At 46.1% G+C, this 19,949-nt stretch overlaps 1 protein-coding gene across 4 annotated transcripts in view; it reads right to left on the minus strand.

Annotated features, from left to right (window-relative positions):
* PDE4D (phosphodiesterase 4D) overlaps positions 1–19,949 on the minus strand; it is a 1,020,783-nt gene that overhangs the window by 503,775 nt on the left and 497,059 nt on the right. Inside the window, exon 1 of one of the 4 annotated variants that reach the window (XM_063962783.1) lies at positions 19,836–19,898. The exons of the other annotated variants lie outside the window; for them this stretch is intronic. The gene's annotated coding sequence lies outside the window, so the exon portion shown is untranslated. Of the gene's footprint in view, positions 1–19,835; positions 19,899–19,949 lie in introns of those variants that run through there. 4 annotated transcript variants of the gene reach the window in all.

Raw genomic sequence — 19,949 nt, forward strand, 5'->3', positions numbered from 1 at the left:
TCGGGACACTTGCAGGGGTGCCCTGGGTTGGTGGTCCAGGACCAATTCAAATTATTCATTGTCAATATAATAGGCAAAACCAGAACTGGTGGCTGCCAGTCATAAAATATGTGGCCAAACAGAAGCAGATCTTGTCCCTCACCACACAACTGACCCTAAGGATGACATATAAACGCAATCTACTTAATGTAATATTTCTTTGTAAAATTTCTTAATAAGAAAATTTTGGCCTAGGGGTGCCGTGAAAAAAATTCTGATATTCTAGGGCGCCGTGATTCAAAAAAGTGTGGAATCCACTGGTATAAGGGGTATATGGAGTGGTACATTACACTTATGGACACAACCCCTTTTGAGTGACGATGCCCCCTTTTCCGGAGTGCGCAGAATTGCAACCTTCATTTTTCCATACTCCCACTTAAAAATTTCCACTTCGACCACTGGGGCATTATATGTAACCGGCGCTACTACAGGGGCTATTATGTATATAACCAGCGCTACTACAGGGGCTATTATGTGTATAAGCAGTACAGCTACAGGGGCTATTATGTGTATACAGTACGGATGGTATAATGATTAGCATTACTGCCTCACAGCACTGTGGTCATGGGTTCGATTCCCACCATGGCCCTAACTGTGTGGAGTTTGTATATTCTCCCCGTACTTGTGTGTGTTTCCTCCGGGTACTCCGGTTTCCTCCCACAATCCAAAAATATACTGGTAGGTTAATTGGCTCCCAACAAAATGAACCCTAGCGTGAATGTGTCTGTGTGTACATGTGATAGGGAATATGGATTGTAAGCTCCACTGGGGCAGGGACTGATGTGAATGAGCAAATATTCTCTGTAAAGCGCAGCGGAATATGTGTGCGCTATATAAATAATTGGTAATAATAATAATAATATAAGCAGTGCTACTACAGGGGCTATTATGTATATAACCGGCGCCACTACTGCGGACATTGGGGGTCATTCTGACTCGATCGCAGCGTGCTTTCGTTCGCACAGCTGTGGCCGGGTCACTACTGCGCACACACGGGAACCGTAATGCACACGTGCGTTGTTGTCCGTCGCCAGGTAACGACGAAGGGAAAGAAGAAAGTGATCGAAGCGGCGATCGCTTGAAGATTGACTGGCGGTGGGCGTTCCTGGTCGGCAACACAGCGTCCGGAGCCGTTTTCAGGGAGTGGTAAGAAAATCGCAGGCGTGTTTGAAGAAACGCAGGCGTGTCCAGGGCGGGTGTTTGACGTCAGAGCCAGGACCGAACAGGCTGAAAACGTCGCAACTGGTAAGTAAGTCTAGCCTTACTTACAAACTGCACAAATTTATTCCCCATAGAAGGGCCGCACAAGCGAACGCAGCATTGCTATGGGAAACCCCACCCCCCAATAGGCGAAGTATAGTTGATCGCACGGGCTGCAAAAAGCAGCTTCATGCGATCAACTCGGAATGAGGGCCATTATGTGTATAAACAGCACTACTATGCCCGGAGTAATGTGAATAAGATTGTGCTTCTATGTGGTGTAATTTGAAATGGGGGTACTATTGTGTGGCCATGCTCCTTCCTTGTGAAACCACATCCCTTTTTGCCGCACACTGGGGGTCATTCCGAGTTGTTCGCTCGTTATTTTTTTCTCGCAACGGAGCGATTAGTCGCTAATGCGCATGCGCAATGTCCGCAGTGCGACTGCGCAAAGTAAATTTGCTATGCAGTTAGGTATTTTACTCACGGCATTACGAGGTTTTTTCTTCGTTCTGGTGATTGTAATGTGATTGACAGGAAGTGGGTGTTTCTGGGCGGAAACTGGCCGTTTTATGGGTGTGTGCGAAAAAACACTACCGTTTCTGGGAAAAACGCGGGAGTGTCTGAAGAAACGGGGGAGTGACTGGGCGAACGCTGGGAGTGTTTGTGACGTCAAACCAGGAACAAAACTGACTGAACTGATCGCAGTTGCCGAGTAAGTGTGGAGCTACTCAGAAACTGCTAAGAAGTGTCTATTCGCTATTTTGCTAATCTTTCGTTCGCAATTTTGATAAGCTAAGATTCACTCCCAGTAGGCGGCGGCTTAGCGTGTGCAAAGCTGCTAAAAGCAGCTTGCGACCGAACAACTCGGAATGAGGGCCACTGTCCCTTTGTAAAATATGGGAGGGCGCAAATTTATAGTTTGCAGGGGGGCGCCGAACACCCTAGCACCAGCCCTGCCTTGAGTCACCTTGGCAGAACACAGCTACAGCGTCACAGTGTGTGTGCAAATGACTGCAATGATCAGACTTCTGTAAATAATTTATACTAAGTGCTGCACTACGATACTTCTATAAAATGAACCCACGCCATTCATGGCACTGAGCAGAAACCTATGGTTGCAGTAAGTGAGGAGTGCTATTCTATGCAGGCATGCACTTAACGCATTAGTTCTGAAATCTACTATTTATAGAGAAATCTGTATGCACATTTCCCTGCCCATAGGTTTCGGTGAAGCCATACATAAACCTGTACAACAGAACATGAGATCCTAAACTGACGTTCTCTTAAGATGAGAAGCAGAGAAACATATTTCCTTAAGCTGACTCTTCTGTTAGTTTGTATTCTCTATTTAAATCATTATATTTAAACCTGCCAACACAGACGGTCTCACCGAGGTCAGGGAGATAAGCGGCTTACAATTAAGATTACCGTGGAGTAGCCTTAAGCCTTGATTTCAAAACTAACTGTACAGTATCTTGTACTTTGCATGGTTACAGAACCTGCCGGAAAATTCACAAATAAAGTCGGTATTCAAGAGCGCCACTGCAGTAGCTGTAGAATGTTGAAAGCGCCATTTGCCTTGGAGGTACCAGGTTATCTGCAATGCAGAACCTCATGATATAAGCCTTGGCAACAGAAAGAAGCCCTTAAACTATTTTAAGCTTTAGATTATTTAGGCACTCATGTCATGCCCTAAAATGAGGGGTCAGATCCAGGGGAGAATCACTGTGATAGCTCCCCACAACACCTCATGCAGAGGAGGCTGCTGATGCAGCAACAGCAGCCTCCCTGGACCCACCGCAGTCCAGCGCACTGTCGCCTGCTGGGCTCTAGACTTCTGCCGTATACTGAGCCCGACTCATAGTACGCAATGTCAATGTTGGATGCAGTAAAGTGATTTTTGGCTACTGTGTGTGCATGGTGCATGATTCTAGGTCTCATTTCCACAATGGTCTTGCAAAGACTTCACACTGAGGATTTATTCACAAAGTGTTTGACAGTCAGGCGGTGTTTGGGAATGGTAATGAGGGAGTGGCAGCAAAAATACAGGCAAGTTGTAACCATTTTGGGGGGTGTCAGAGCCTGCAGCTGCAATCCCGTACGCAGTTGCCATGTCTCTGGAGTCTTACTTCTTGCAGCCATAGGGCTAATCAGAGCTTCGATAATGGACCGATTGCAACCAATGCTTCTACTGGGATTTGCACAGCTGCGTAGAAGCATTTGCATACTTTCATACACTCGCAGCATACAAATTGGCAGCTGCAACGCATTAGCAAACATCTCTGAATCAGGCCCATTGTACTCTATATTTTAGACTTTATATGCTATAGTAATCTTGCTATGTCTCTTTGTTCCAATGTTTTGTATTTACAGATGTAGCCACGCTCATCCATCCTGCGACTCGGCCGCACGGGCACATGTGCCGCACCTAATCGTGGGTGCGACTTAATACGCCCAACTGCTGCTTAGTACACCGTATATGCACGCATACTTAGACCCACACCCTAGCCGCGGGCACACTTGTTGCGCCTAGAGTGACGCAAATATGCCATGCTGCAGGCTGGATGAGCGTGGTTATATCCGTATGTGTATTCTGTAATATGCTTCTTGTTCAGCCATGTTTCATTGTGTAGTGCAGCGGTGGCCAACGCGTGGCTCTTGAGCCACATGCGGCTCTTTCTTCATTCAAATGTGGCTCCCAACACTCAAAGTCACGTGACCACAAGAGATCTGTAAACCGCTGCACTCCAGCCAGACATGCAGCAGCACTACGTAGACTGAGAACTGAGAGAGCCAAATACACATGGGGGAGCTGGCTGGAGTGACACAGGTGGGAGCTGGCTGGAGTGACACAGGCGGGTACTGGCTGGAGTGACACATGGGGGAACTGAAGTGTATTATGTGGATCTGGATTTTCAATATATTTTATGCGGATCTGGCTTTTTCAATTATTTGATGTAGAAGTGGCTTTTTCATTGTATTTTATGTTGGATCTGGCTTTTTCAATGTATTTTTGTACCAGGGGCGTGGCCTAGCAGGCACAATGTCACACCCCATTTTTGCAAGTGCGCCTTCAGCTCGAAGTCGGCTCTTTGATGTACCTAACAAGATTTCTTGGCTCTTTGTTTCTGACTGGTTGGCCACCCCTGGTGTAGTGTTACAACAACAACAAAAATAAATGAAAAAAATTTCAACGGGATCCTTGTCAGGCAAATATATGAAATGTCTAAACAATATACATATACCTGTAGTGTATATGTGCTGTTATATTTCTAATGATATGTTAATTGAACCACTTAAATTACATTTTATATTTAAAAAAAGCATAGGTATTTAAACAAAACATGTCTTGAAAATGGAAACATTTTGTATAGAACAGATGCTATTAAACTAACCTCCAACTTTATTTATCTCTCTCTCCTACTTCTTTCAGCTGGTGAAATTTCCCCAAATCCAGGACCCAATCACTTACCCCACTCACAGCAATATAGAAATCCAGCCAACCTCATAAACATCACATGTCTCCCTGCACCCTCCAAATCTCAAAAACGTGCCTTATGGAATGCACGCTCCGTTTATAACAAATTAACATCCATCCATGACCTCTTCATATCTAACAACTTCAATCTGCTTGATATAACAGAAACATGGCATACACAATCAGACACGTCCTCCCCTGCAGCACTGTCATATGGTGGTCTCCACTTCACACACACCTCCAGGCCTGGTAACACTAAAGGAGGTGAGGTTGGATTATTACTTTCCCAATCTTTTGCATACACAGTTCTACCACCGGTACCATCACTCACACTCACATAATTTGAAGTGCATTCCATCAGGGTTTACTCTCTTTTCTCTCTGTGTGTTGCAGCTATCTATCGCCCACCTGTGTAACCCAAACAATTTATGGAAGATTTTTCTGCCTGGCTCCCTCACTTCCTATCCTCTGACATCTCCACCATCATCATGGGTGATCTCAGTATTGCTACTGACAGTCCAGAATCTGCTGCTCATGCATCCAAACTTCTCTCTCTAACCTCCTCTCTCGGCCTCTCCCAATGGACTGACTCCTCTACCCTCAGGAGGGTCACTGCCTTGATCTAGTATTCACCAGACTATGCTCTGTTTTTGAATTCACTAACACTCCTTTCTCTCTCTCAGATCACAACCTTATCACCTGCATGCTCTCCACCATTACTTCAAACTCAGAGTCAGTTAAGTCCTCTAATCCTCCTCAAACCCGCAGAAATATTAACACAATTAATTTTCAAGAACTGTCCACCTCTCTGCAACAACTGCTCTCACCTATTTCTGCATTTACTTCTCCTGACACTGCTGTATCACACTTTAACCAGACTCTAGAAATAGCCCTTGACGAAGTGGCTCCAGCTACCCATCACACTCCACGTAGGTCTAGATGTCAACCGTGGCACTATAAATTAACAAGACACCTAAAAAAATCTCACGGAAAGCTGAACGTCAGTGGCGTAAATATTGTATTACAAGCGACTTTATCACATATAAGACTGTAAACCACTCTTATCGAAATGCCTTGGACTCTGCCAAACAAACATATTTCCAAACTCTCATGTCTGCTCAAGCCTCTAACCCCAAACGACTTTTTAATACATTTAAATCACTTCTGAACCCTCCCTCACCCAACCACCAGCCACTATCAAGGCGCAAGATCTTGCTTCCTACTTCAAGGACAAGATTGATAAGATCTGAGATGAAATGGTATGCTCTTCCTCAGCCAGTGACTTGCTCAATTCTCTACTTGAACCCTCTGGTACTCTCTCCTCATTTGATCCCACAAATGAAGATGAAGTGTCAACACTCTTCTCATCCTGCTACTCTACTACCTATCCTCTTGAGCCTATACCCTCACAAGTAAGTAGATCTCTGTCTCTTGTGCTCATCCCAACCGTAACTAACATCTGTAATCTCTCTCTCTCTCTACTGGTATCTTTCCTTCACTGTTCAAGCATGCGCTGATTACTCCCATTCTGGAAAAAAAAAAATTCTGACTCTAACTCTCTCTCAAACTACCATCCCATCTCTCAGCTCCCATGCCTCTCCAAGCTACTTGAGAGACTTGCCTACACTCGCCTCACACACTTTCTGAAATCACACAATTTATTTGACCCACTTCAGTCAGGCTTTTATTTCCAACACTCCACAGAGACAGCACTGACTAAAGTAGTGAATGATTTAGTCACTGCGAAGTCCAAGGCCATTACTCACTTCTTATTCTTCTAGATCTCTCTGCTGCTTTTGACACTGTTGACCATTCTCTTCTCATACAAACACTACAATCTTTAAGTCTTCAAGACCTCTCTTGGTTCCTCTCCTACCTATCTAATCGCTCCTTCAGTGTTCGCTTCTCTGAATCCACCTCCTCTTCGTTACCTCCTTCAGTTGGAGTACCACAATGCTCAGTCTTAGGTCCTCTGCTTTTTCAATCTATACCTCATCTCTTGGTAAACTAATCAGCTCTTTTGGATTTCAGTATCATCTGCACGAAGATGATACTCAAATCTACCTATCCTCCCCAGATTTGTCACCATCTGTATTGGACAGGGTCACTGAATGCCTTTCTGCTGTTTCATCTTGGATGTCATCTCGCCACCTCAAACTTAATGTTTCCAAAACAGAGTTACTTATAGTTCCACTGGCCAATAGTAGGTACCAACCTGATATCTCTATCACTGTTGAGAACTCAACAATCAACCCTACCCCACAAGCTTGCTGCCTAGGTGTCATACTTGACTCAGAAATGTCCATTAATCCCCACATTCAATCTGTCTCAAAACCATGTTACATGCATCTAAAAAACATTTCTAAAATACGTCCATAGGACACTGCAAAAACTCTAATCCATGCTCTCATTATCTCCCGCATTGATTATTGCAAAAGTGTTCTTACTGGTCTTACCAAAAAGAGACTCACCACTACAATCCATTCTGAATGCAGCTGCGAGGCTAATCTTCCTTGCTAGACGTTCATCGTCTGCAGATCCGCTCTGTCAGTCCCTCCATTGGTTAACTGTATTCTACCGTATTCAATTTAAAATACTTTTACTCACACATAAGGCCATTAATCATACTATACCAATGTACATCTCTTCGCTCATCTCAAAATATCTCCCAACCCGACCTCTCCGCTCTTCACAAGATCTACGTCTCTCGTCCACACTCATTACTTGCTCTCATGCATGATTGCAGGACTTTCTTCGGGCTGCACCCACTCTGTGGAATGCCCTACCACGCACAATAAGACTCTCCTCTAGTCTCCAAACCTTCAAACGTTCTCTGAAAACTCACCTCTACAGGCTAGCTTATCACATTCCAGAACCGCTTACTCAACCTTCATAAGCTTTCCTATCCGATTGTATCCCCACTGTACAGTCCGCACATATCCTCCAGATATTTTCTCTCTTCACTTTCCCTTCTTTCTGACTATGGTTCCTCATTGCCGTGATGTGATATCAGGTAGCCCACCTAGAACCTCTGCAATCCAGTGGACAAATATGCAATAGTGCCTTTCCTTGTGTATCAATGCCTATTTCCCTATAGATTGTAAGCTTGCGAGCAGGGCCTTCCTACCTCCAAGACTGTTTATTTATTACCCAGTTCTGTTTTATCATTTTGTCCAATTGTAAAGCGCAACAGAATTTCCTGCGCTATAAAAGAAACTGCTAATAAATAAATAATATATCTGTACCACACTTTTTTTGAGAAAAACAGTTGCAATCCTATAGCTTGCCAGTAGGTGGCAACAAAGCCCCACGAATGGACAATTTCAATAAAAAGACTGAATTCTAAAGTGTTGGATATAAAACCACAGTACAAGATAGCTAAACAAAGAATGACAGCAAACATTCGTCACAAATTAAAATCAGCAGAAAAATACAATGTTTCTAAGCATAAATCAATCAACAATAGGATGCAACAGGAGAGTATTACAGCACTACCGCAGACATCAGTGGATCACTAGAACCCAGGGAATGAATACTGTGAATTAATATTGTGACTTATATAATTTATGGAAATCCTCCCAAATACAAACCTCCAGATTCTGAAGGAGATACAGTATATCCTTAAGTGCTATATTTATTTTGCATGTATCTGTATTTGTACATCGAATGGGCAGCATGTTGAGAGGTTAAAGGTCTCTCTCAAATGAGGTTACAGGACTCATAGCTCCCTCATTCTGCAGGAGACTCCCTGAAATAGCAGCAATCTCCCTGACTCCCTGAATAGTCCATCAATCTCCCTGACTGCACCTTAACCCCATTATGCAGCTGTTACATTCTTGGGGAATAGAGAAATCAGAAATACTTCTATTCTTATTGGCTCATCAGTGCCATTTACCTGCATTTGTTATAAGGCACAATGACCCCTAAGGCTACATGCATTTTAAATAAGGTTTCTTGTGGCCACTTACAGTATATGGAACCTCTGGTAAAACACAATACACGAACAAATCTTGAAAAATATTAGTGTATTTTCTTCAACAAGTAGACTTAATAACTTTGGGGCTCATTTGTCATTTTTATGACGCGCCTCTCAGATGTAGCAGTACACGTCCGCACTGATAGCTGTTACTTTCACATCTCCCTGAAATGTTTTTGTCAAAAGTAGGTATGTTACAGGTTCACTATAAAGGTATTCCCTCAGGTGCCTTTATACAGGATATGGAATTCCAAAATTGCATCTAATATTGAGAAAGAGGTACTCCCCATATTTGTCACAATGCTTGCACCAGTTATTAAATATCCTCCAAGACTGAGGTAGCTTATCAGCTTGCAGATACTGCCAACTGGGGGAACTTTTGAATTACTGTAGGTAAGGGGGAAAATTTTATCTGACAGTTACATTTGGATGCAATGTGTGCGGTGCACACGGACCCCTGGGTTCGCGGGGCCCACACACCCTGCACCCATTTAATTATACTCACCTCTCTGTTGACCCGGTGCAGGCTGCAGAGCAGCAAATGTCACTCGGAAAATATCCGCCGTGGCTATTTTCCGGTGATTTGCGCATGTGCAATAAAGATGTACCCAGGGAATGCGGCTTGGGTGCCATGTTCCCTGGAGACCTGCGCATGTGCAATAGTCTCTGGTACGGGTGTGGGGGTGTGGTATGAGTTGCCGGCGGCCGGGTCCCCACGCTGCGGGCACGGTTGCGCGCTACGCTATCTATTCTCCCTCCAGGGGGTCCCAAGAGGGAGAAAAGGTGTCAGTATGCCGGTCATCGGGATCCCAACAACCGGTATACTGAAAACCACCCTCTGGTACAATGCCAATGCTGGAGAGGAGGGGACCAATCGGAGACTGCACACAGGCCCTCTCCACTCTTAAAGTGCCCCTGGGTATGGATAGTCCATACCTGTGGGTATAAAAGCTGTCTCCTGACCTGGCATTGCCAACCATTATTATAGAGGTATTTTCTTCTCCCTTCCTATTATCTTAAAAATTTTGCAGAGCCAGCTTCCATTTTGCAGAGCCAGCTTCCAGAGTATGGCCTATGTTCTGTTCAATGGCTCTATAAACTAAATGTGAAGTTCCCGGCTTAGTCTAATGTAACACTGATAAAAAAAAAATGTTCCATATAAAAGTATTTGCATTTCATGTGCAGCTCTTTCAATTCAACAGGAACTTATTCACATTGGCAGAGAACTCTTGGCAAATTCAAAGCTGTACTCGCTTATATATCGACTCACTCCTCAAAACGGCCACTTGCATTGTATATAGCTGTCAGTGACACTTTAAACTTCTGCAATTTTCTTTACACATCAATAATGAAGTTTTTGCTACTCTATTTATAGTTTAGTTTATATCAGCTTTGTCCACTAGGGTTCTCTGTTAGAGTTATCACCAAGAACTGACCATTTCATTTCCGGTTTATTTAAAGCTAATTTTAGACCATACTGACACTTTGCTGCTACAACAGGAGCCACACATACATAAACGCGGATGCAGTAACCTTTCCTCCTCCAAAAAATATAGCCTGCTACTGATGTAAAATAAAATTATCCATTTTAGGGGGAAAAAAAGAGAAATGTACTACAAAAATTGCGATCGGGGTGTGGAGTGGTATCACATGAGCATGTTAGAGGCTAGAATTCTGCTAAATGGTCCCAAGGGTGAAAGGTTGATGGGGGGGCTGTCCCTCCACAGACACCTAAGCTGTAAAGGCATAGCAACAGGAATCCTTTTCTTAGGACGTACTGCTGCAAGAGGTGGGTGTCTTCCAACTGTCACCACCAGCGAATCAGTGCTTATGAGTTCCAGTGTATATCTAGCTGGTAAGACTCTTCAAAGTGACCATACCAAATAGTTACAGGATAATCCAATCTCAACATTATTATACCAAAAGCAACAACCAGGGCACATGAATCGTAAATTTACATAAATGTTCTAAAAACATCCACTTTATTATAAGGTGAGCCCTAAGGATAAATGAACATGCTAAACATTGCAGATCTTGCAGCTGTTTCTTTGTTTTAAAACTGCACGTGCTCTGGAGCCGAGGGAACGAGAATACCGGCCGAGCAGTATGCAACTCACTCGCATCTCCATTTGTAGCTGAAGGGGATTAAGTGGACTGTAATGCATGCTTGCCTTCTCTCCTGATACTGCTGGGAGGCTCCAGAAAATCGGGTGGCCCCCTGGCCACCCAGAAGACTTGGCAAGTCTCCTGGAGCCAGCCGTTACCCGCCATCTAGCCAGGTGAAAAGATTCAGCACGCTAATCTCGGCATTGAATAGTGGGGGTGTGGCCACAATGATATGATGCACAAACCACACACCCCATACTAGCTATGACTTTTTTCTACGCCTCCACCCCAACCCCTATACGCATCAGGCCCCCCTCCTTCCCACCACGCCCCCTGCTGTGCCCATCTGGCTGCCCTCTATCAGAGGGGGGAGCCAGGAAGTAGGCAACTATACTGTAATTGGGCATTTGCACATAGACTAAGACTAAAGAGGGCAGGCAACAGAAAAGAAGGCTATACAGACCTGATCGCATACTTACCAACTTTCTGGCTGCCCCTCCAGGAAGGGCAGCCAGGTCTGTGTAAGACGGGACGTAGCATCGTCCAAGGTGGGCGGTGTAGGAGCTTGGACACTCGATTGCATTATCACAGTCCCGGTCCCCAATGACCAGATTAACGGCACTGTAAAGCAGGGGACGGGCCACGAATCGCGTCATTTCCCCCCCCCCCCCCCCCAGGCCAACCACTTTGAGGCCGGGTACAAGGGGGTGCAGGCTATGGAGGCAGGATTCGGGAGACTTACTCACTTCCCCGGGGGGGTGGGGAGCACACCTGATTTTCTGGAGCCTCTTAGCTGTTCCGGGAGAGTAGGCAGGTATGTACATATCCATAAATATGGCTGCTTCCAGGACAGTATTTGCACCGGGGACAGGGTTGGTGCAGTGTATGCACATACCTCCCAACATGACCCTCTCCAGGAGGGACACAATGCTCTGCTCCTGGACTTTTCTCTTCATTTGTGATTGCCGCCACCTGTATTGAACAGGTTAATGGATATAAAAGGTGTTTCAGCACAGGTGCTGGCAATCATAAATTAAGAGGGAAGTCCAGGAGCAGAGCATTCTGTTCCTCCTGGAGAGGGTCATGTTGGGAGATATGTATGCATAAGGCATTTACAAAATTACATTGACTTGATTCATTTGGTGCTTTTATGTTAGTGCTATTACTATGCCACATTTTTTATCATCCCTACATTTGTGACTAACAGACTGATCTTACACTGGATCTTTGCAGACAACCAGTAGCACGGATGTCTAAATGATACCTATTTCAGATGACGGACCTGCCACAGTCACTCTGTGGCTAAATCCAGCTGCTAAATACTTCACATTACACTGTAATGTCATATATACAAGTCTCATAGTAACTTGCGTGAAATGGCTGCTGGTTGCAAAATCAATACCTATTTCAGACTAACAAAGGACAAACAGGGGATGGTGTATTCCTGTGGATTCCATAGTAACTCTAATCAGCTCGTCATTGGCTCAGAGCATCTGTGACATCACCAAATTCAGAAAAACAATATAATGAGCAGCGAGCACCTGGCCACGTCCATGTGTCTAAATCTAAATGTCAGTGCTGAGGAGGGAGAAGAGGGCTGGCAGAGGGCTGCTCCCGAAATGCAGAGCCTTTTATATAGCACCTATTCATATTATTCAGGCACATCTCATTTTAAGAAGGGTTTGTGAGAGATCAATAAACAAGGTTGCAGTAATTGAGATATTAGCGACAGATGCACATATGGAACAATCAGCCAACAATTGATTTATAAAATGCAGTCTATTCATACAAGCATCATGCTATCTATACTGATACATTAATGTGGGCACAGCACTTTTGGGGAGATGAAATAATAGGCGCTAAGTATCAAATGCCAGAGCTATATGACGCTCACAAGGAACATTGGCGGTCATTCCGAGTTGTTCGCTCGTTGCAGATTTTCGCTAAGCTGCGATTTGTTGCTAAATGCGCATGCGCATGGTACGCAGAGCGCATGCGCTTAGTTATTTAACTAAAAACTTAGCAGTTTTGCTGTGGATCCTGCGGCGCTTTTCAGTCGCACTGCTGATCGGTGAGTGATTGACAGGAAAGGGGAGTTTCTGGGTGGTAACTGAGCGTTTTCCGGGAGTGTGCTAAAAAACGCAGGCGTATCAGGGAAAAATGTGAGAGTGTCTGGAGAAACGGGGGAGTGGTTGGCCGAATGCAGGGCGTGTTTGTGACGTCAAACCAGGAACTAAACGGACCGAGCTGATCGCAATCTAGGAGTAGGTCTGGAGCTACTCAGAAACTGCAAGAAAATATTTAGTAGCAATTCTGCTACTCTTTTATTCGCTATTCTGCTAAGCTAAGATACACTCCCAGAGGGCGGCGGCCTAGCGTTTGCAATGCTGCTAAAAGCAGCTAGCGAGCGAACAACTCGGAATGAGTGCCATTATTATGTACGCAAGCAGATAACATAGAGATAATCACGTTATCTGCAAATATCTAACAACTTTGCATTCAGATAAAAAAAAAAAATTATAAGTGCACTTATGCGGTTTACAGGTTTTTCACATATCTGCAGCATTACATTCTGGTATGTGTAATAACCGGCGGCAGCGTCTGTAGGGGTCCGGCTGTGCACAATACCTTGCAATTTGCGAGATTTCGCACACGAGTATTGGGGCTGACCAGGAGGTAAGACAAACAGGGTTGAATGGGACCCGGGTACTGGCGGCATAGCCGAATATACAGTAAGTGCCGCATAGTACCCTCATCCTATGTACTGTAAAGCCAAACCCTCTCCCCACCCCATCTCATTACTACTGTATTTATTACACTATACAGGTTGAGTATCCCTTATCCAAAATGCTTGGGACCAGAGGTATTTTGGATATGGGATTTTTCCGTATTTTGGAATAATTGCATACCATAATGAGATATCATGGTGATGGGACCCAAGTCTAAGCACAGAATGTATTTATGTTTTATATACACCTTATACACACAGCCTGAATGTCATTTTAGCCAATATTTTTTATAACTTTGTGCATTAAACAAAGTGTGTGTACATTCACACAATTCATTTATGTTTCTTATACACCTTATACACACAGCCTGAAGGTCATTTAATACAATATTTTTAATAACTTTGTGTATTAAACAAGGTTTGTGTACATTGAGCCATCAAAAAACAAAAGTTTCACTATCTCACTCTCACTCCAAAAAGTCCGTATTTCGGAATATTCCGTATTTCGGATATTTGGATATGGGATACTCAACCTGTATATGGTTTTTTTTTTTCCTGTTTGGCTTTGTATATACCTGAGAAAACAGAAACTGTGGACACAGGAGATAACAAATTTAATTTATTTTGCATTTATCACACAATATGTGACGCATATGTGTAATAAAAGCAATAAAAATGAAACTTGTAATCTCATGTGTCCACTTTTTTTCCCCCTCCTCAGATGTATGCAAAGCCAAACAGGAAAAATAACACATAATAAATGTGGTTTCCACGGGATCCGGTCTGAAGATCGACAGTGTCTAGGTCGACAATGTTTAGGTCGACAGTCACTAGGTCGACATGGATGGAAGGTCGACAGGGTTTCTAGGTCGACATGTGCTAGGTCGACAGGTCTAAATGTCGACATGAGTTTTTCACATTTTCTTTTTTTGAATTTTTTCATACTTAACGATCCACGTGGACTACGATTGGAACGGTAAAGTGTGCCGAGCAAAGCAATAGCGGAGTGAAGGCGCCATGCGAGGGGACGCGGTGCACTAATTTGGGATCCCGGTCACTCTACGAAGAAAACGACACCAAAGAAAAAAAAAATCCTCATGTCGACCTGTCGACCTAGAAACCATGTCGACCTAGTGACTGTCGACCTATAGTGGTCGACCTAAACATTGTCGACCTAGACACTGTTGATTTGATGAACCACACCCGGTTTCCCCAGTCGGTGATCTGCATATAGTGCACACACAGGTGGTCAGGGCCGCCATCAGGGGGGGACTGCCGGGACTCCAGTCCCGGGCCCAGACAGAGAGGGGGCCCGCAACTCTCATTAGAAGCAGCTGCAATTTTTTAAAATCTATTTAATGCCATGGTGTGGGCTGGCCAAGGCTGCAAGCACTGTACACTACGGTAGCTGCTCAGCCTTTTGTTTGAAGACAAGACGTTACATCATACTTGCCTATGGGGGGTAATTCCAAGTTGATCGCAGCAGGAATTTTTTTAGCAGTTGGGCAAAACCATGTGCACTGCAGGGGGGGCAGATATAACATGTGCAGAGAGAGTTAGATTTGGGTGGGTTATTTTGTTTCTGTGCAGGGTAAATACTGGCTGCTTTATTTTTACACTGCAATTTAGATTTCAGTTTAAACACACCCCACCCAAATCTAACTCTCTCTGCACATGTTATATCTGCCTCTCCTTCAGTGCACATGATTTTGCCCAACTGCTAAAAAATGTCCTGCTGCAATCAACTTGGAATTACCCCCTGTTTGAAAAAGTATTTCAGGGAGATGTGAAAGTAACACCTATCAGTGCGGACGTGTACTGCTACATCTGAGAGGCGTGTCATAAAAATGACTGACATCCAAATGTAAATGAGCCCCAAAGTTAGTAAGTCTACTTGTTAAAAAAAATACACTGATATTTTTCAGGCTTTGTTTGTGTATTGTGTCTTACAAGAGGTTCCATATACTGTAATTGGCCACGAGAAACCTTATTTAAAATGCATGTAGCCATAGGGATCATTGTGCCTTATACCCACTGCAGGGAAATGGCACTGATGTTCCCATTTGAATGCATATATCTCTAATTTATTTCCCCCCCCCAAGAATATAACAGCTGCATAATGGGGTTAAGGTGCAATCAGGGAGATTGCTGGTCTATTCAGGGAGTCAGGGAGATTGCTGCTATTTCAGGGAGCATCCTGCAGAATGAGGGAGGGTCGGCAACTATGCTTTTACATAATGATGTTACGTTGCAGCCGCCCACACTATGAACAGAGCAGTTGTGTGTACTGTGAAGGGAGCGGAGGAGCAGCTAATACCGGGGCTCATCACCGGTGCCGTACCCTCTGCCTGAGGCTACTGAAGGCTCATACACGTCCATGGCCTGGGGTTAAAGGGTAGCGGTGCTTAGAAACAGTAGGAGGGAGGCCAGTAAAAGGGAACAGGGACTGGCAGAACTAGCGAGCGGTGGGCCCAGGTGCGACAAAATGCTTTGCCCCCCCCCCCCCCCCATCCCATCCAAGTCCACCCCCTCACCCCTGGAGAGGATCTGGTGAGGGGGACCTGTTGAGGACCGGAGAAATGGATACCAAGCAACAGTGCCGTAACTAGACATTTTAGCACTGTGTGCAAGAAACAGCATCGGAGCCGCACCCCTGCATGCAAGACAGGGGCAGTGCGCGCCGTAGGGGCAGATTCCTCTTTTTACACATTACGGCAGACAGCGTCCCCCTTTTTACACATTACGGCAGACAGCGTGCCCTTTTTACACATAGCGGCAGACAGCGTGCCCTTGTTACACATAGCGGCAGACAGCGTGCCCTTGTTACACATAGCGGCAGACAGCGTGCCCTTGTTACACATAGCGGCAGACAGCGTGCCCTTGTTACACATAGCGGCAGACAGCGTGCCCTTGTTACACATTACGGCAGACAGCGTGCCCTTGTTACACATTACGGCAGACAGCGTCCCCCTTTTTACACATTGCGGCAGGCACATTCCCCCTTTTTACACATCACGTCTGGCAGAATCCCCCTTTTTACACATTGCGGCAAAGATTCCCCCTTTTTACACATTACGGCAGACCGTCCCAAGAAAGACAGAAAGAAAGACAGAAAGACAGAAAGACAGAAAGACAGAAAGAAAGAAAGAAAGAAAGAATTATACTTACCCTCTCTGCTGGCTCAGGCTCCTCGGTGCAGCTTCTGGTCACGATTCCCGGGCAGGAGAGAAGGAGGAGGAGGGAGGTGGAGGAGGGAGCTGCAGCAGCGCTGTGTTATTGGTGGAGGCGCTGCTGCTGCTGTCCCTCTGCTTCACTATAGGCTGTTCTCGGAAGACAGCCTATAGTGAAGCAGAGGGGCAGCAGCAGCAGCGCCTCCACCAGTAACAAAGCGCTGCTGCGGCTCCCTCCTCCACCTCCCTCCTTCTCCCCCGTACCGCTGCGCTCTTCTCCTCTCTATCCGGGCGGCTGTGTGCTGCGGGCAGCGGTTGCCCGCAGCACACAGCGGCATGTAATGAGTCAGTTTGACTCATTACATGCTTTGGGCCCCTGGACAGAGGCGGGCCCCAGTGCAACGTACAGGTTGCACTGGCGGTAGTTCCGCCTCTGGAGACTGGGCTGAAGGAGTGGGGATTGCTTAAAAACAGTAGGGTGTGGCAGTTAAAGGTAAGCAGGGAGTGAGCTGCGGGAGGTTAAGAGACCCGGCAGCATGGCAGATCAGTTGAATGACTATGTGAAGCACAGTAAGTTAGTGCTGCGGTTATATAGTGTCTGTGCGGTGATTGTCAGGTTGCCATCTGTTTGGGAACACCCTAGACCAGCGGTGGGGAACCTCCGGTCCACCAGCTTGTGTCAGTGAGACACGCTGCCGCTCAGTCCGGCGGCAGCGTGTCTCAGCTGTCAGAACAGGGAGGAGAGCGCGGCTGTCGGGTGGGAGCGGCGGCGTGTAGTACTTCAAACCAGCCGCCGGTCTGTGAGCCAATCAGAGCTCGCGGACCGGCAGCCAATCAGGAGCCGCGGCTGCCGGTCCGTGAGCTCTGATTGGCTCTCGAACCGGCGGCTGGTTTGAAGTACTACACGCCGCCGCTCCCACCCGACAGCCGCGCTCTCCTCCGTGTCCCGCCGAAAGGAGCACGGTAAGCAGCACGGAGGGTAGAGGGGAGGGCATCTGTATACCTGGCACTGTGGGGGCATTTGTATACCTGGCACTGTGGGGGCATCTGTATAACTGGCACTGTGAGGGGCATTTGTATACCTGGCACTGTGGGGGCATCTGTATACCTGGCACTGTGGGGGCATCTGTATACCTGGCACTGTGGGGACATCTGTATACCTGGCACTGTGAGGGGCATTTGTATACCTGGCACTGTGGGGGCATCTGTATACCTGGCACTGTGGGGGGCAATTGTATACCTGGCACTGTGGGGGGCATTTGTATACCTGGCACTGTGGGGGGCATTTGTATACCTGGCACTGTGGGGGCATCTGTATAACTGGCACTGTGAGGGGCATCTGTATACCTGGCACTGTGGGGACATCTGTATACTTGGCACTGTGGGGGCATCTGTATACCTGGCACTGTGGGGGCAATTGTGGATCTGGCACCTCACTATTGGGGGCATATGTGTATCACGTCCCATTTTAACTGGCCACACCCATTTTTTGGACGCGTGCGCGCCGGAGGCGCGCACACACAGTACCTCTAAGGGGCAGACCTACTGGGGGGCAGGGTCATTTTTTAAGTTGAGAATTTTTGTATGGCCCCCGAAGGATTTTATAAATATCCAAATGGCCCTCGGTAGAAAAAAGGTTCCCCACCCCTGCCCTAGACCCTTTGTAATCCAAGACCGTACTTGCCTACGCTCCCAGAAGATTTTTTGAGTAGTCCCCAGCCGCCCCGGACAGGGTAGGTGACTCTCCCTACATAATCCTGCCTGCATCGTAGTGAAGCGGGCAGGATAAGGATAAAACAAATACATTATCGGCAGCCGTCTGAAGGGGTGGGGCTAATTGTATTGTTTAGCCCCACCCTCTCCCAGCGGATCAGCAAAGTGCAGTAATTTCCTCCTCTTGGGGGCAGGGCCTAATGAGCCCACAGTTCCCCTACCTTGGAAGTTATATGCTGCGTCTCCTCTCCAGTCTTTTCCCTGTTGGATCCCCCACAGTAACCACAGGTCTTGGAGAGGAGGAGTTGGTGGTGGGAGGAGGGGGGCCTCCCTCCTCCAGCTGAACTACCTCCTTACTCTTCGTTATGGGTCGCGGCCGCCGTGACAGTCTATAATGTGCCATTTTTAATCATTATTAGTACCTGCTGATAATGCCGCCAGCTGCAGACACTTTAATTGTGGCGGGCCCCCGTGCAATACATCAGCAGCACCGCCAACAGTTTTGCCCCTGAACCCTTCCAAAGAGTGGACAAGTGGAGAAATTGCAAATAGCAAGCAATCAATCAACTGCTAACTAGCATTTATCAAGTACATTCTATAAAATGAGAGCTGGTTGCTATGGGCAACTTATATCCATTTTTCAACTTCTCCACTCTTTAGAAGGCCCCCCCCCCCCCCCCCCCCATCTTAGATAGTAAACTACATCAGATGTGCATTGTGCAGTTTGAATTTACGGTCACATATATTGTAATAAAACACCTCATATCATAATCTTCGTGTAACGCCTATCCCACCCACTGTAACCAATGGCGTGCGACCAGGGCGGCTGGCTCACCTGGTACTTCCCTGGTTGAGATGAAGACTGCAGGAATCCCATTTACTTTCCATGTCTTATTCTGCATCACCCACTGTAATCGTTGTAGTGCGCCCAATGTCCTTGCACGTTTTTATTACGTTTTGTTAGCATTTAATTATGAAGCGCCACAAACATCTGCAGCACCGCATAGAGCAAAATACACAAAACATGTGTAAACAGAATAAAACAAAATAACGTATACTGTAAACATAGTTACAAGTGTAGTCACTGTATGATTCTAAAGTATAATTGGCTGAGATAGTGGACTTACGGGGAGCGATTAAACAAAAAGGGCCCTGCTTATGAGAGCTTATATTCTATAAGGAAACGTAAAGGAGTTAGGTTACTGGGGAGATACAAGGGGTTAAGGATGTAGGAGGGCCCTGCTGCAGCATGTCACATGGCTCCTCCCCGTTGGACCAAGCATCGGCAAGTGTGTATGCACTTGCTGCATGCCAGGGCCGGATTAAGGTCTGTGGGGACCCCTGGGCAACAAATTTGTGGGGCCCCCACACACTGTCCTCACAACTGCAAAAAAAACATTGGAGTAGGAGTACAGCAATTACCTGTCTCCTCTCCGTCCTCCTCGGCAGATGAGCTGTTCTTTTACTGCTGCGGCCGCCGAGGAGCTTCACTCACAGCAGTGTGAAGTCTCGCGAGATAATGTCAAATCTCGTGAG

The sequence above is a fragment of the Pseudophryne corroboree genome, chromosome 1, assembly GCF_028390025.1.
Source record: "Pseudophryne corroboree isolate aPseCor3 chromosome 1, aPseCor3.hap2, whole genome shotgun sequence".
Classification (NCBI taxonomy): domain Eukaryota; kingdom Metazoa; phylum Chordata; class Amphibia; order Anura; family Myobatrachidae; genus Pseudophryne; species Pseudophryne corroboree.